This window comes from Cryptomeria japonica, chromosome 7 (genome assembly GCF_030272615.1).
Source record: "Cryptomeria japonica chromosome 7, Sugi_1.0, whole genome shotgun sequence".
NCBI classification, from domain to species: domain Eukaryota; kingdom Viridiplantae; phylum Streptophyta; class Pinopsida; order Cupressales; family Cupressaceae; genus Cryptomeria; species Cryptomeria japonica.
Window position 1 is genome coordinate 211,252,346 of NC_081411.1, and position 11,447 is coordinate 211,263,792.

Below are 11,447 nucleotides of genomic sequence, written 5' to 3' on the forward strand. Positions count from 1 at the left end.
ACCACTAAACTAGGTGGGTATGAAGAATGAGATTTGAAGCTGGTGTGAGCAGAATCAAACATGGTCAAAATACAAAAGGCTAGAATGCTAAAGTGAGGTCTAAGTGAGGATGAAACTGTATAGGGATACAATTTATGATACTACAAATTTAACCATTGTCATACCTTCTTTTAATTATTTAACAATAATATATATAAAAGATAAAACCTTCTTACACACTTTTATACTTATGTGAGCCTATATTTATAAGTAGAAAAGTCATAAGAAACCATCGTAGTATTTAATAAATAAAACTACAAAATATGTTAGGATTAAGATCTCTTAACCTTTTAGTCCTACCATTTAATTATTTATCATTTAATGTTTAATTCATTTATTTTGTAATTTTTAATATACTAAGTTTTTATATCACTTTTTGGGACCTATTGATGAGGTGGCATCCTAAATGTCAAGTGATGACTATGAAAAGCTTCTTATTTTTAGGAAGTTGGCACCCATATTGGATGATCCATTTTTGTGCCTGATTTGGTGAAATTTTTTGTGAGTATATTTCATGCACTATGATACAATATGACAACTTTCTATGATAGGTTAAGATCAATAGTTGTAAGAGTCCTGGATGATAATTCTATGCCATGATTTGTGTGTAATTGGTAGTGGGTAGTATTGCATGGGGTAGGTTCTTTGGATGTGAAGTGTGATCTTTTACAAATGGGTAGTCATTCCTTGCATTTTGAGAGGATTTAATTTAAGGATATCAATTTATGACAAATGACTTGCATGTTGAGAATTTATCATCTTTCCACAACAATGAAGTTGGATTCCTTTCACATCTTTCATCTATAGTTGCATGCATACAGTGAATGTGGAGATGACAAACGATAATTTTGGGCACCTATAGATTTGGTTGTGTGTGTGTGTGTGTGTTCTTTTTTGGCTTATTTTATATGACAGGTTATTAATTTTTTGAGATATTGATGCTATCTAAATTATTCAAAGATTTTGTTGGCATGTGAGAACTCTTCTAGATTTTTGTCTGTATCATTGTATTGTTAACTCTCAATTTTTTACCAAATAATACATTGAAATATTTTTTAACAGTGTAGGTTTTCTCTCAAAAGGTTTTTCCCATGTACAATCATATTAGCATTATGGTATTTCAATATCTATCTATTTACATATTTTGAATATGCAAATAAATTCATAGTTGTAATATTTTAATGTTTTAAGGAAATTTTTGCAATCCTTTCCTACTTAGAGTGTTGTATGAATTTTTTTTTACACCTAGTTTTCTTTTAGTTGGTATTAGAACCTGCCTAGCTTTTTTTCCATTGTTGGGTTGAAGGGTATTTTGTATTAATATAAATTTAAATGGGATTTTTATACAATAATATTTGGTGAATTTTTGTAAAAAAGTCTGGCAAAAATATTTGGGGTAAGTGCACCAAGATGGTGAACAAAAAGGGGGGTATAAGTGGCCACTTTTTTCTGAAAACAAGTAAACCTAAACTTCAAAGAGATATTTGAAGGTCATGCACTCAAAACTAGGAGATGAGTAAAGAATAATAATTGTAGTGCTATGAATCTAGTTTCTAAACTACTAAAGTTTTTTAATATTGGATAAGATTAAGAGGGTCAAACCTCTCGCGCACGAAAAAATATTCCTGATTTTTTCAAAAAAATATAACATAGTTGTTTTCATGTGCTACACAAAATATATAATTAGATTTAGTATTTTGTTAGACCTTTTGGTAGGATTATAGGTAAGAGTGATATCTAGAAATTGTGTATTTTTTGTCATTTTCTGTTGAGTATTTTTTTTATGATTTTTTGAAGTGACCACATCTTGAAAATTTGGTACTTGTTCATGCCCTGGGCATAACTTGCATCAAAATAATCGAAAATAAAAACTTGTTTTGTTAAAAGTGTACAAAATCTAGTCTAGAACTATAATATGTAATTTATTTTGAATTTGGTCAAGTATATCAAAATTTATTAAAGAAATAGTAGACATATGTCAGTGAGGACTATCAAGGCACTGGTAAAGAAAATTAAAATTTACTATGCTAATGTTGTCCAAAAATAGAAAAAACTATATGGTCAGAAAGTTGAGAAGATATGTGAGATTATGGTAGTAATTTTAGAGATACCCACTTGATCATTTGTAAACTTGATGATGACAAAGTTGATAAATCATGTTGGAAGATGAAAAAATGTGTATAGGGACAAAAACGGAGGGAAAATGGGCTTCCAAGCCTTAGGGTCGCATTCCAACCCTCTTAGAAAGCCAAAACCCACACGGATTTTGAAAAACAAAACTACCACTCATATTTCTACATAACCTATATGGGTTATGTATACAGGTTATGTATAACTAAAACCATCATTTTGAGTTTCTCAAAACCTATACAGATTATGAAGACATCAAAATGTATGCTTGTAAACTTAGCATTTACTACACATTTGTATAGACATACATATATAATATGTGTTTATGTATGTATACATGCATATCTGTAGTTATATATATATATATATATATATATATATATATAGTTATATATATATATATATATATATATATATAGATATATGTATATATGTTTGTATACATGCATGTCTCTCTTCTTTTCCACTCTCTCTCATCTTCCTTCCCCCATCACCGTCTCTATCTATTCAGAGCCCTAATTATCCTCCTTGAGTTCTATCTCATCTCTCTCCCCCTCACACTTCTCTCTCTGAAGATTCTCTCACCCTCTTCTCCTTCTCATTATCTCTCTACCTCATGTCTCTCACCCTCCTCTCTCTCTCTCTATCTCCCTCTCTCTCTTTCTCTCACCCTCCTCTCTCTCTTTCTCTCCCCCTCCATCTCCCACTCCCCCCTCTCCCTCTCCCTCTCGTTATCTTATCCTATTATCTCTCTCCCACTCTCCCTCTCTTGACCCTACTCTCTCTCTCTCTCTCCCTTTCCATTTTTCCCAATATCTCTCTCCTCTCCTTTTCCCAATCTCCCTCCCTCCCTCCCTCTCTCTCTCTCTCACTCTCTCTCACCATCTCTGCCCTCTCTCTCCCTCTCCCTCTCTCCAAATCTCCTCTCTCTCTCCCCCCTCTCTCACTCTCTCACTCTCTCTCTCCTTTTCCCAATCTCCCTCTCTCTCTCTCTCTCTCTCTCTCTCTCTCTCTCTCTCTCTCTCTCTCTCTCTCTCTCTCTCCACTTCATCTTTGGTTCCTAGTATACGGGTTATGTAGAACTAAGGCCAAAACTTTTGGTTTTAATTTGCATAAGCCGTACGGGTTATGAGAAATTGTGAACATTCCCATTAGGTTTGCATAACCCATATGGGTTATGGGAAAATATTCATGTTTTAGTCCCAATAGCCTAAAAACCAACATTGCAAGTTGTTGTAAGGCCCCACTATTGTTGCACATGATTTTCTAGGATAGTAATAGTTAGGTTTTCATTTTTTTTTGTCAATTTGGCTTTGAAATGATTGATATTTCTTGTATTTTGGATTGTTTTTGAAGTTATTTTCTCATTGTTACTTTAGATTATAACAAAATGATGATCATTTGTTGTTTTTTTGCTATTTTATTATGGATTGTCATCATGATGTTATGTGTAGGACAATCAATATCAATAATAGGAAAGGACAAGAGAGGAACGAATGAACAAAGAGAGGCAACAAAGGAAAGACAAAGGGAGCGTATGAGGAGATTACGTGAAGGTACATAATCTAATGCACCTAATGAAAGTGATGAACATTCAACAATTCAAATTGATATGATGATTGCACTAAATCAAAATGATCAGCATACCCCAATTCAAATGCATATGATGAATGCACCTAATGAATGCAATGAACATACACCATTTGAAAATGATGCGATGAATGCACATGTTAATGAAATTGAAGAAGATATACCATTTTCATTTGATGTTATACATGCACCAATCTTAACACCTCTTAGAATAATTCGTATGAAACCAAAGTTCCTAATAGATATTGATGAAAATATTGTGAAGACAATGCATGATAAAATTTCTAAAAGAACTTATAGAAGAATGGTTAGAAGAATTTGGAATAACTATTTTGAAAACTTAAATCCAAGTGGAAGATGCCAATTAGTTTTTGAAATGATTAAAAATATGAAATTTAGAGAGACAATGAAAATTTTGGGATTAAGAACATCCTAAAATAATAGTGAAAGCACCATTGTGACAAATATTTTGAATGCATACCAAGCCATTTGTTCAAAATCACACACTAAAGATGCTAATGTTACTCATTATGTCCTCACATCAACCATAATGGGAAAGAAAATAAAAAAATCTAGTTTAATAAGCAAAACAAGCAAGTCATTAAGGATAAGTAGAACCACATTACACCATGCCTTAGATAGGTGAGAGAAAATTGAGGATTCTAACAATAATCCCATTTGGGCATTCTCGGGTAGACTCCCACACAAGGACAAGGTTGTTGTTGATGCACTAAGACCATTAATTGAGAAATGTTGGTATGACAACACAAGGGTTTCACCCAACCAAAGAGATATTGTTAGAAGGAGAATTGGGATTAGAAATCATTAGCCACGTCCAAAAAACTATTTATATATGACTCAAACACAATTTTATGAAAGGTTTCTTCAAATTTTTCCTCAGATTAAAATTAGTCAAATATTTTTTCAGATGACAAAACCTTTTTATGTTAAGATTAATCATGCACATACTATATGTTGTTGTCGAGTCCATGTTGAAATTTTCATACATTATGATATTTATTGCTATATATGTTGTACTTTGCACACTAATGATGTTTTGCAGGAATGTGGTCTACAAGCACCTCCTAAGTCACCAAGAGAATTTATTTCAAGTGTACTAAGTAGATGAGATGACAGGTGCATTTACTATAAGATGATGTGTTTGAGAGGTTTTTGTCCTACATGTGGTGGTTTGCAATAGTTGCATAGATGCCTACATCTGGATAGCTCACATGAAATTGGTAAGGAACTAGTTTCTATTAGAAAATACAAGTCAATCACATATGGTGTTAAATATGGAAAATAATTAAAGAGGTGTGAGTTAGTGAAAAGGGATATATGCGTAGCTAATTTTATGAATATGTTTCAAGAGAAACTAGTGTATGAGTACATAGGTCACACACATATATTAGGATAACTGGTGGACAACTCAACAAATTATGAAACTTTAAGCACACAAAACCTTTTATTGGAATGCATAAACTAAATAACGAAATAGAAGATATATCAATTAAGCACAAACATAAATCATAGAACAATTAGCATCCATCCACAACACATAACAGTGAGATTTGTATAGGGAAAACCCGATAAAGGGAAAAACCATAGTGAGAAGCCTACCCACAGTCAGATAATACTTCTGTAGTAAGTATGTGATTACAATAAAATGGGCGTGCACATGCAGGAAGGCACACTGCTCATCACAAGAGAGCCTCACTGACTACAAAAAAAATCCAAACTACAATCCGGAAATAAGAATGAACTACAAGAATAACATGTCATATGCCTGAGTATAGTTTCGATTAAGCTTAATACCAGAGGCCTAAAACCTCTTACACAAACCCAATTTGATCATGTATGATCGACCAAAACCTCTGCATATGATTACAACTTTATTCACACATAGATAATCCAATAAACCATAGTGCATGATCTACAAAGAGATCTTACATCATATTTATACCAACCTAGGACCTAAACAATTAGGTCAACCACCAGAAAGATAATACAATAAATTTGTAACATGAACCTGCAAACCAATGATAAACCAAGTCAGCCTAAGGCCAAAACAACATAAACCAATCAATAAATTCAATTGGTAATGCATCGAGAGCATCCACCAACATGTTACATAAATTGGTCCATAACCTAGCAGAATAGAACTAGACCTAAAATAGGTCACCATAAGACAAATGCAACACCACCAAATAAATGGAACATGAACATGAAAACCATCATCATCCTGATATCCTTCTAGAAGCTGCACCAACATCACTTATCAGATCCATCAAAAGATCTTCAACAAAGCTCTGCCGATAAAACCCTTGCCGGTAACCAAAAGGCCTACAGAACAAATGATAGCATCCAAATCATCAAATCTTGAACCAACTAAATGAGATATGGATCAGGAACACATGAATAACCAATTCAAACCAATTCCAATAGCCAGAACATACTAGAGATGATCTCCAGATCAATATCATAATCCAACCACTCTACCAGAACCTGATAGACAACCAAAACAACTAGTGTTGACATAAATGGCAAACATCAATGCAACACATAATCAATTACTCCAAAATGCCAACAACATAGAGCTAGGTGGTTAGATGAGAAATTAAATTTGTATAAGGACATTTTCCCCCTCGGCACTATTGTCTATGTCATTCATTTTGGTGAGAATTATACACCAAAGCTGCAAAATGAAGTACAACCTATGTATTGCCACTCTGCACAAGTTAAAATTTGTATACACATAGCATTCATGCATGCACATGATAGCACCAAGGAGGATAGAAAGGTTATAAGAGAATATTACTTCTTCTATATCACCGATGATAGTACTCATTCCTCAGAGTTTTGAAAGGATTATTTATAGTCTTATATGATAGTTTAAGGGAAATATATATAAGATACAACCAACACTTAATATGGTCAGACAATTGCACCACATAATTCAAGAATGCAAGGATGTTCTACTGGTTGACTATGATTCATGTAACAAGTGGTGTGAAACTTTTTTGGAATTTCATTGAGGCAGGCCATGGAAAGGGAGAGCATGATGGTATAGGAGTATGTGTGAAAAGAGCTCTTACAAAAGAGGAATTAAAGTACGGAGATGGTGCAGTGTTAATAGATGCAGAAACAATTGTGCATTAGTATAACTCTATGATGGGACCAAATGATGCAGGTAAGTCTATGTTTTTTGGATATTTTTGGTTAATATGTGAATCTAACATTGAAAACTATCTAGATTGTTATACACTTATGGGATCAAGTGACATGCATTCATTTAGAAGTTCAAATGTAACATCACTAGTTATTTATACTAGACATATTACATGCTTTTGCTCTTCGTGTATGCATGTGACACGTGGTGTGCAACATTTTTGGAATTTCATTGAGGTAGGCCATGCAAAGGGAGAGCATGATGGTGCAAGAGCATGTGTGAAAATAGCTCTTACCAAAGAGGAATTGAAGTAGGAAGGTGGTGCAGTGTTAATAGATGCAGAAACAATTGTGCAATGGTGTAACTCTATGACAAGACCAAGTGATGCAGGTAAGTCTATGGTTTCTAGATATTTTTGGTTTATACATGAATCTAATATTGAAAACTGTCTATATTTTTGTACACTTATGGGATCAATTGACATGCATTCATTTAGAAGTTCAAATGCAACATCACCAGCTATTTATACTATACAGATTGCATGCTTTTTCTCTTTGTGTATGCATTTTGTGTGGGATGAATGTGAGTCAAAAGAGTGGGTTGACCAATGGTATTGTAGACCTTTGCAAACCCTAGATACATATCAACTTCCTAGATCACTACAAATGAACCAGATTGAAGTACCAATTTATTTTGACCATGTATCAGACCTAGTTGAACCAAGTAAAAGGTTGAAATTTGTTACTTGGTTAATATCAATTTTAAGCTTAATTTATTAGTTCTTTATGCTGATTTTGGTATTAACTTATATCCTTATATTAAATGCAGTTCATGTATACGCAGTTATTGCAAATGAGAACAAAGAAGAAGGAACAAGTTACTTTTTATGTCATTGTATTGAGGCCAAAAAGAAATTGCCTTCTACAGTCATTGATGGAGAGAGTATTGACTACCCAATAGGATCTGTTATTGTGACAGGGACATGGCTTAGAAGGTATCGTTGTTGTGTCAAGTTGTATTGAAACCTCTTAAACTCATTTATTTATCAGTCATTGTATTGATTTTGGCATTAACTTATCTTTCTATAAAATGCAGACACCCTATCAAAAATTCTACTACCTAGTTGTTTGAGGACTTTGAGACACATAGACATATTCTTCATTACTCAAACATTCTTGTTGCAACAAATATTTAATTGATTAAATATCATGGTAGACCTCTTAACAAGAATTTGTGAAAAGTTCATGAATCTGACCATGAGGCAATACTTGAGACACTAAGGGTTAGAGTTGATCTAGAAGGTTCACTTGATTAATTTTGGGCCATCTAGAAAAATAAGTCTACAATATGGTAGAATAATTTTGACAATTTTGTATATATCTTTTGTGAAATGTTGTAGCTTCGCTCTTCTGCCAAATTATATATATAAAAACATCAATGAGTTGTAATGTGCATATTTAGATGCCAAATGTTTAATATAAAAACATCAATAAGTTATAACATGCATATTTAGATGATAAATTTTGTATATAAAAACAACAATGAGCTATAATGTGCATATTTAGATGCAAAATTTTGTATATATTGGTGCAGGAGCACCTCCTTACTCATCGGGCCTCCATGAGGTAAAATATGGAAGAAAAGTGTTTTTATGGATTCTCAATGCACATAAGGTCAATTATGATCATTTTTTTATGTAATAAGGTCATCTAGACCAATATTTGTTATGTCTAATCATAGGTTACTCATATTGGTAAAATTGCTCAAAAGTTGTCAAAAGTTGTCAAAGAGTGCTCAAGGTGTCTAAATGGTCCATTTTTATGTAAAATATGATTTTTATATTTTATTATGTCCATTTGCACCTAATTTGATGTTTTGGGGGTCATAGGTTTGTCTAAGTTCAAAATTGTCAATTATGTCTAAAAGTTGTCATGTGAAAGTTGTCAAAGGTTGTCAAGTTTGGTCTCCAAAATACATTTGGTTCAAAAATTGGTTAAGGTTAGTTATGGACATTGAGGAGGATTAGAAAGATATATATATATTAATTTCCTCATTCTATGTAGGTTTAGAATGCCATGTGTTAAGGAGAAAACCAATAAAAAGTTGAAGTTTACTGCATTTTCTAAGTATTCTGCCACATAACAGTTTGATTTTTTTCATTTCTCAGTATCTAAACTCAATCATTTTCCTAATAACTAGAGTGGATATTAATAAGGAATGAATTTATTTTATTCCTCTTTTGTGGCATTTGATTTCATTTATTTTTGAGAGAGATATCTTATTTTTTTGTCAAAACTGTCCAAAACCCTTCCTAAGATTGACAATGAGCAAACAAAATGTAGGGATTTATTTGTAATCATTGTAAAATACCTAAAATGGGTGGAATAATATATGTTATCATGCACTTTAATTTTGTGTTGGTGGTAGGTCTCCATGATACATTTGGCACATGCAAGTTGAATGCAAAAGACTAATTTACACGAGTCTCAGTCTGAGAACACAATGCATGAAAGGAGTTTTGAGTGGTCTTGTGGTGGAAGTGAGAGGTGTTCAAGGGAGTTCTCAACATATTCCAAGAGGTTAATAGTTATTACAACCAATCTAACCTTAATGCTTTATGATTGTCATAGGTTGACAGTGGGTTACATCACTGTCTTGCAGACTTGGAAATGAGTTTGTTGGTTAGGTTTAATGCTAGGGTGTAGTGGAAGAGTCCTTAATATTCATTGAAAATATTTGAAGTCTTAGGAGAGAGAAGTGTCCATATAAATTGTGACTATTCCCACATTATATATGACTGTCCTAAAGTAGAAAAAATTACAATAAACATTGTCACATGTCCATTTGGGTGATTGGAAGGGTAGAGAGAGCCTAGTCTAGGAATGCTGGAAATATTTGAATGTGTATCAAGGAAGACATGAATTTGGTGGGAAACCATTACATTTTTTGGTTTGATTACTAATGGAGATGGGAGTCCTAATTGGGAAAGACCTAGTATTATTGGCTCTTAAAGAGATCTATAGTGTTTGGTGTTGATGCATTTGGTCCAGGGTCTAAATATGTTGGTAAGACCTATTTGGGCATGTTTCCATGATTGGATGGAGGTTGAGAAGTAGGAATGTGTCTTTGGGTTAATGGGAGTAGATTGAGAAACTAAAGGCCTTGTAAGTACTTAGTAGGCTTGAGGGTTGTTATCACCTTTTTGATTAGGTGAGTTGGGAGAAAGTTCTCCTTAAGTAGTTGAGTTTGTGTGGATCCTATGAATCATATATAAATATTTTAAATTCTCACTTACCATTTGAGAGCCCAAATGGGAATTAGACAAGTTTAAATACTCATGTACAAGTTAAAATACATTATTTTTTCAGTAATTTTGGCCTAAAATCATAACTTTGAAACATTCTAACGCTGATTTCATAACATCTTTTGATCTGATTCCTTTTTTAAGTGATAGGTAAATGTTTTAACTTTAATTTGGTACTAGTTTTAGGATCCTCTTATTCATTTTATGCATTTTATATTGACTATCCTAAAATTTGGCATAGTGCATGCAAGGTGCCATATGTTGGTCTGGGTGAAATCTCTAAATGAGAGGGTGCTTTTATGGTTGATGGAGTTTATGAAGATAATATGAAATGTGTTTTATCCATTTTTGGAGTTGTGAAGTTCTTGGAGGGGTGTGTTTGATAAAGCCCTCATTTGTAGTCCCGAGAGGCCTACAAGGCCAAAATATTCATAATCAATGTAATAAGGCCCTACTAAGGCCATGGTTAATGTTTTCATGTTTTTTTTATGTGGTTTGTTCAAATTTATGTTGATTTAAGGCCATTTAAGTCACAAATGTACTTCATGATAGACTTATAAAGCACTGAGAGGGGGGGTGAATCAGTGACAGCAAAAACAATACCACTTTAAACACAAACTGGTAAAGATAGTTAACCAACTTTCTTAATAATATGCATGAAATCCAAAATGATATTAAATAATCCACAACAAGTAAAACATCCACCATAACATAAGTGTTTATATGTGGAAAACCCAAATGAGAAAAACCACGGTGTGATGGGACTCACAAGTTAACTATCTGCAGCAATAGGTAACTGACCGGTTAAGGTCTACAAAGTGCTCTGCTAGGAGCGAATCTTGTTAAAGATCCCAAAGTCCTGTTAAGAGGTATACCCTATTAAAGGTAGTACCCTATTAAGAGTAACCTCGGTAGAGGATTTCAAACCCAAACTAATGGATCACCTAGTTAGAGGATTTGTTTGAAAGTTTTCTTCCCGATAGGCTTGTTAGCCTTAGGAGCAGTTTTACCTTTGTTTATGTTGCTCTTGGTACCAGAATATTCTCCTTTCTCTAATATATTGAAACCTAGTCCAAATGTGTCACCTTTCATCCTCTAAGATTAGATCTACTCATCCAGCATAGAAGAACTCTTATTGAACTTTTCCATCCTTCCACTAGCCTTAGTGAGCTCTCTAGTAATAGCTTCATTGTGTTTTGTCAGAGTCTCTCTTAG